A 6581-nucleotide genomic window follows, 5' to 3' on the forward strand; every position below is an offset into this window, starting at 1 on the left:
TAATAATAATAATAGTAAAAGAAAGAAAAGAAAAAAACAGATAAAGCACATGAAGCTTGCTCTAGCACAGTATTTGACATATAGTAGATACTCAGTGGCACCAATGGCTCAGATCACCACCAGACAGATGGACAAACTGAGGTACAGAGAAGGTACAGACTGTCCAAGGACAGTCTGGGTATGGGCAGCAGCATAGTCCAAGCAGTAGCTTATAGCATCCTAAGAGAATGTGAACATTTCCTAGGAGAGCTCCATACTGGGTGGGTGAAAGAAGGGGTCTCCCTGGGACATCACCACCTTTTAAGGGTGACAGAGAGATGGCCTCCTCCAAGACCAGTCCCCTCAGGTTCCAGTGAAGAGAGGAGGGAACAGGAGAAGGGAGAAGCAGCAGACCTTTGAGAGCAACTATCACGGTCTCATGGTTTCTGACTCTTTCTCTCACTTGATTTTCATTGTCTAAACACTGTTAGAGTTCAGTTAGTGTAACTTAGAATACCGTAAAATTGGGAACAACTTCAAATGTCAATCAACGGGGGGCTGGCCAAATTAGCTAGGGTTTATCCATTAAAATTTAATTATGAAAGTATAACATACCTATTGCAAAAATTTTTGAGATAGATTTTATATCTACTGACATGAAAAGATGTCAATGTGTAGTTACATGAAAAATGCAAGTTGTAAAACAATAATGCAATGTATGATCCCATTCTGGTTTGTATGTTTATGTTGGTATAGAAAATATCCTGGAAGGATACAAAACATGCTGTTATTAGCTATGACTGGAGAGTAGGATTTGTTTGGGAATCTAAGGTGAGAATACACCATTTTTTTTTTTTTTTTTTTGTGATGGAGTCTCGCTCTGTCACCCAAGCTGGAGTGCAATGGCACAATCTCAGCTCACTGCACCGCAACCTCCACCTTCTGGGTTCAAGAGATTCTCTTGCCTCAGCCTCCTGAGTAGCTGGGATTACAGGTGCCAGCCACCATGCCTGGCTAATTTTTTGTATTTTTAGTAGAAACGGGGTTTCACTGTTGGCCAGGCTGGTCTCGAACTCTTGACCTCAGGTGATCCACCCGCCTCAGCCTCCCAGAGTGCTGGGATTATAGGTGTGAACCTATAATCGTGCCCGGTCTACACTTCTGAATTATTAGATTTTTCACAAATTGTTTTTGTAATTAAAACTAAAGAAAAATGAATAGTAAAGAAAGATTCGTTTTTCTGTTTTATTTACTTCCCATATGCTTGCTGGAACTCCATTTTCTGCCTGTTTTCTTCCAATCTGTATCTACGTTCACACCTAATTTTATACCACTGTAATATGAATACTGATAATCTTAGGAGTCTTCTTTCCCATTTAACATTAATTGTATCAGACCATGAATGACATCACATCATGACATCATCATCATCTCCACTAACGTTCATGGATACTTCACTATGTGCTAGTCACCATGCCAAGATTTTTACATGCCTTAACTTATTTCATCTTGATAACAACCCTAAAACCAGGTACTTGAACTATCCACATTACAGCTGGGTAAATTGGGGCTTTGAAAGATTAATTAATTTGCCAATGCCTCACAGCTAGTAAAAACAGAAAGAAGACTGAAGCCCTGTTCTATGCAAGTGCCAAGTCCTCACTGGGAACCTCTCTGTCCTACTCCCCTCGAAGACAGTGAGTGGTGAGTGAGAAGAATGTGGCAAGCAGGGAATAGCAAGAATATGGCAGGCACTATGTCTTTCAACTTGAGTGACCTTGATCAAGTCACTTCCCCTCTTGATTAGTTTACTCATTCTTTCATCGGACAAGTATTTGCAAACCACTGAGCAACACGTTGTGACGAAACAATGAATAAAATGTGAACTCTGCCTTCAAGGAGACTGGAGTCTAGCATCATTCTCTTCAAACACAGAAAGGATCTAGCCCCGGCCCCACCTCTGTTGCAGGGCAATCATAAGCACAAAATAATCAAGGATGCAAAAGAGCTTTGCAATTGCACAGCTTCATCCACTGCAAACAGTTTTTCTGTGGGTGTTCACCACTGCATATTATTTTATCCAGTGGATGTTCCAAAGCTTACCCAATCATCTTCCTATTGTTGGACACTTAGTCCCAATTTGCTGCTATTATAGAGGAAGCTCTGATGGTGATTTATTCAAAAGAAATAATTCAAAGGAAAAACAGGCCAGAGGCACAAAAAGATGCTGCTCAATCTTCCAAATAACTAAAGGGAGACTAGCCCGTCTCAAACTTACCAGGCCTCCAACGGAATTCCTGACCCTGTGGCCTGACCCACTCTAAGCTCCTCCTTCTCCAACCTGGCGAGCCACCCACTACCGAAGGCACACCTTAGTGAGCGTCAACCTTGCCCCCTCCCCAGCCCTCCAAGTCCCCACAGTTAAGGTTTCTCCTATGAAGTCACGTCCACCCTCTCCTGTGGATCATACGGTTGCCAAAGGGACCTTCCCAAAACACAGTTCTGTCATGCTCCTCAGCAGACTAAAATCCTGCAAAGGTTCCTAGAGCATCCCAGCTCATGTCAAGTCAAAACACCTTGGCCTGACATTTAAGAGAGACAGAAGGGGGAGAGAAGTAATGTTCACTGAGTTCCTGCAATGTGTTAGCATTACACTAGGTGCTTTATGTAACAACCACAACATGGTCCCTGTGAGACAAGCATGTTTATCTACATTTTACAAATGAGGAAACTGAGGTTCGGGCCAGCTGAGTGATGTGCCCAAGGCCACATGGCTAATACAATGCAGTGCTGTGACTAGAGCCTACGTCTGGAGGATTCCAGAGCTCCATCAAAAACCCAAACACAAGCTGACTTTCTGAGTCACCTTCCAGCTCACACTCCGCCACACACACTATCTGTTCCACGCACACCAGACCACCCACTCTTCTTCAAAGGCATTACTATTTCCTTCCCCTCTGACCTGGGGAAGTGGCTGCCCTTCCCCCTTCAACCACCGAAATCCGACTTGGCCTTCAGTGCCCAGCTCAAAGGTCCCCGTCTTCTTGAAGCCTTCGCTGAGCACCAAAATAGGAATCCATGCTGAGCCTATGCAATAGTACACTCTTTACTTTTAGTGTGTCATGTCTGCATCTCTCCCAGCTAGACTGGGAGGTCTTTGAGGAGAGGGATGCATCTGACTGAGTGACTATTTCACCTTGAACAAAACAGAGTACGGCCTCTGAGAAACTACAGGCTGCCTTGCATGGCCTTCAGGAACATGGCTCTGACCCATATTGCCTAGGTTTGAATTCTGACTCCCCCATAACCTAATTGTTTGACCTTGAACAACCGTCTAAGCCACAGCTCCCTCAATCTGTAAAATGGGAAGAATAATAACTCCATACCTCATCTACACCTCACAGGGCTTTGTGAAGAACGTATGAGTTGTACATGGAAGCCCTTAAAACTGGGCCTGGCACGTAATAAATGCTCAATAAATGTTAGCTGTTATTATTCTGATCCACAAGCCTCCAGCCCACAAAGGAAGCAGTGCCAGCCTGCTCCACCCCCACCCATCCACCCAGGCTCAGCTCCCTGCCCACAGGGCCTCCTCAGCCCAGTCCCCACTGGGGCCTCGGGATGTATCCAGGGCCAGCCCATCTTCCCTAAAAGCCAATGGGAGCAGGGAGTCTGGTGTTTCCCCACTTCTGGGGGATGCTGGCCAGAAAGCAGAAGGCCAAGGCTGATCCTTCTCTGAGAGCTCTTAGTCAGTACCTATCTACCCCTACCCCTTAGGACCATAGTAATATTCAGTCCACAAAGCCACCCTTGCCTCGCCAGACATACACAAACACACCTCACATGCCTCTCCACCTGGACCAGCCCTGGCCTATCAATGAATTGCCAGGCTCCGCTGGACACCAACCTGGTACTTCCAGACAATGCCCCCAGTAAATGTCATGGTAGAAAGAAGGGCTCTAGACTCAGACCACCCCACATTTTCCAGCTGTGTAACTTTAGGCCAGTGACATAACCTCTCTGAGCCTTGGTTTCTCCTCTGTAAAACGTGGATAATTAATCGCACCTATCTTATAGGGTTACTGTGAAATGACTCAAAGCACTTCTTGCAGTACATGGTATACAGTAAGTGTTCAATAAATACCATCACTTTGATTGTGTAATCATTGGTATTTATCTCCAGGCCAAGATGGTCATCCCCCCCTTTTTCTGCTTTGAGATGGAGTCTCGCTTTGTCTCCAGGCTGGAGTGCAATGGCACGTTCTGGGCTCACTGCAACCTCCATCTCCTGCATTCAAGCGATTCTCCTGCCTCAGCCTACTGATTAGCTGGGACTACAGGCGCACGCCACCATGCCCAGCTAATTTTTGTATTTTTAGTAGAGACAGGGTTTCATCATGTTGGCCAGGATGGTCTTGATCTCTTGAACTTGTGATCCACCCGCCTCAGCCTCCCAAAGTGCTGGGATTACAGGCGTGCGCCATCGCGCGCAGCCAAGATGATCATCCCCTTTTAACAAATGGAACAGAGAAGCCCAGAAAGGGGCCCTTAGGGAAGTCCCTGCAGGGGCTAAAAAGCACTTCCCACCACAGCCTGAAGTCAGAAAACTCTCTCTGTTGCCCCCTGGAGGCTCAGGCCAGAACATCCCTAGGCACCTGGCATCCTCTCAGCTCTATGCACTTCCAAGAGGGTCCAGGGCCACTGGCGGCCCTTTCTCTCAGCCCTGGCCTCTCCTGCTCACCTACTGAGGGCAAGGGCTGGGAGGCCAACATAATGCCCCTCCTAAGGGATCAGGTAGCCTCAGGCTCCAGGCTACAATGCCTAGCCCCTGGCAGAGGCCTGTCTATGGCACAGCCACCACAGCAGGGAAGCCGGCATCTGAGCTGCAAGAGCCCCAGAACAAGAGGTGGAAGACCTGGGCACATTAGTGCTGACTCCCCCGCTCAGCTGTTTTGTGACCTTGGCTAAGTCACTCTTACTCTCTAGGCCCCATTTAACCTTTCAATATTGACTGAGTGAGGACTACCTAACCAAGCATTGTTTTCATGCAGGGTTCTATGGAAGAAGCTCTTCAAGAAGCTCACAGGGCTGAGCCCAGAGGGACTGTCACATAGCCCAGGAAGGACTTTAATAGGAACAATGCCCTCTGCACTGATCTCCAGGATTGCCTTGAGGTGCCCCTGAAATCCCAGGGACTGTGCTCTGCATGCCACAAATACTGTGCCTGGGTTGCCAGGCAGGCATGACCTCAGGCTGGCCAGGAGAAGCCAGCTCCATCCCTGCACAGAGCTGGCAGAGCCTCCCTGGGCCACGGTGGCTCACAGAGGAGGCTGGCACAGGCTGCCTCTGCCGCAGGCTCCATCTGGAGGAATGGGTGGGCAGACAGGCACACAGCTGCCTCTATTCTCCACACCCTTGCCCGGGACAGGAGGCACTGAGTCTTCCAGGAGCTGCGGAGGGCACCATCCAGGCCCCAGATCTCGACCTGGCCCAACTGTCACTGATTCTGGAAGGCTCCTAATGCTGGGGGTTGGGGGACGGGGTGGGAATGGAGCCAAGTCACTGGACCCCACACAGCCTTGGTGAGGTCCTAAATCTGGCCGTCTCACATTCCCACCTTTGGGTGCAGAGGAGGTGCTATGCGGATCCAGAAGTGAATGTGGGAACACGTGGTGCTCTCTCCCCCACCAATGCATCCTCAGAGCTCCGAGGGAAAAGCAACGACCATGGCTGGCAGCTGAGGGAGAGATCAGCATCCCCAGAACTCCCTCTTGGTCCCTGTCCAGCCTTCAAGGTCTCCATGGACCACTTTGAACCATATAGGTCTGCCAATCAGTGGCCTCTGCGCCCAGTAAGTACCCCAGTGGCTGTAGACATTGGCCCCCCATGCCTATCCCTGAGACCCCAGCCTCTCAGGCCCTTGGACCTCCCCAAGTGTGAAGGTGCCAGACACAAGTGGGACACACAAGCCCTCTCCCTCTGATTAGGGGACAGTCACTGGCCAGGGCAATGCCAGGCCGGAGCCGCAGAAGTCCTAGGGCTAAGATCCCTGCTAGCAGCTCTGAGGTTCTTGTAAGGGAGACGGGAGGGGAGGCAAGCCCAGAGCGGGGAAGGGTCGGTGCCCAGAGCGGGGAAGGGTCTGTAACCAGAGTGAGGAGAGATGAGGGCAAGAGCTCGCCAGCATCCCAGGCTCCAGCCAACAGCTCCTCCTGCAACGTCCGAAGCAGGAGAAATCCAGAGAGCCCTTGGCCTCCGGAGGCGGCAGCAGAAGTGCTCTCGAAAAAGAGTGGGCCAGCCGGTGGGAGCCCAGCGCCCACCCACCGCTCATCCTACAGCAGGACCAACCCCCCCACCCCCCAGCCTCTGGATCCTCTCTCCAGGCCTTGGAGGAGGCTGCAGACCGGTCGGTGGGGAGGAACAGCGAGACCCTCCCCCACACTGGCCAGGGGACCAACAACCTGAAAACTCAGTTCTCGGCCTCGCCCCCGTTCCTCCCCAGGGCTGGAGGCTGGGCCTCGATGTTGCAAGCCCCCGGCCCCGAGAGCCACCTGATCCCCCGTGTGCCTACCTGGGCCCGGGGGTCCCCATGTCGGGCAGGTTGG

General features: G+C 50.2%; 1 protein-coding gene across 4 annotated transcripts in view; it reads right to left on the bottom strand.

Moving 5' to 3' along the window:
* EPB41L1 (erythrocyte membrane protein band 4.1-like 1) overlaps nucleotides 1-6581 on the bottom strand; it is a 155980-nt gene that overhangs the window by 79131 nt on the left and 70268 nt on the right. The window contains exon 1 of one of the 4 annotated variants that reach the window (XM_011972364.1): nucleotides 6548-6575. The exons of the other annotated variants lie outside the window; for them this stretch is intronic. The gene's annotated coding sequence lies outside the window, so the exon portion shown is untranslated. Of the gene's footprint in view, nucleotides 1-6547; nucleotides 6576-6581 lie in introns of those variants that run through there. 4 annotated transcript variants of the gene reach the window in all.

Source organism: Mandrillus leucophaeus, unplaced genomic scaffold (genome assembly GCF_000951045.1).
Source record: "Mandrillus leucophaeus isolate KB7577 unplaced genomic scaffold, Mleu.le_1.0 Scaffold129, whole genome shotgun sequence".
NCBI lineage: Eukaryota > Metazoa > Chordata > Mammalia > Primates > Cercopithecidae > Mandrillus > Mandrillus leucophaeus.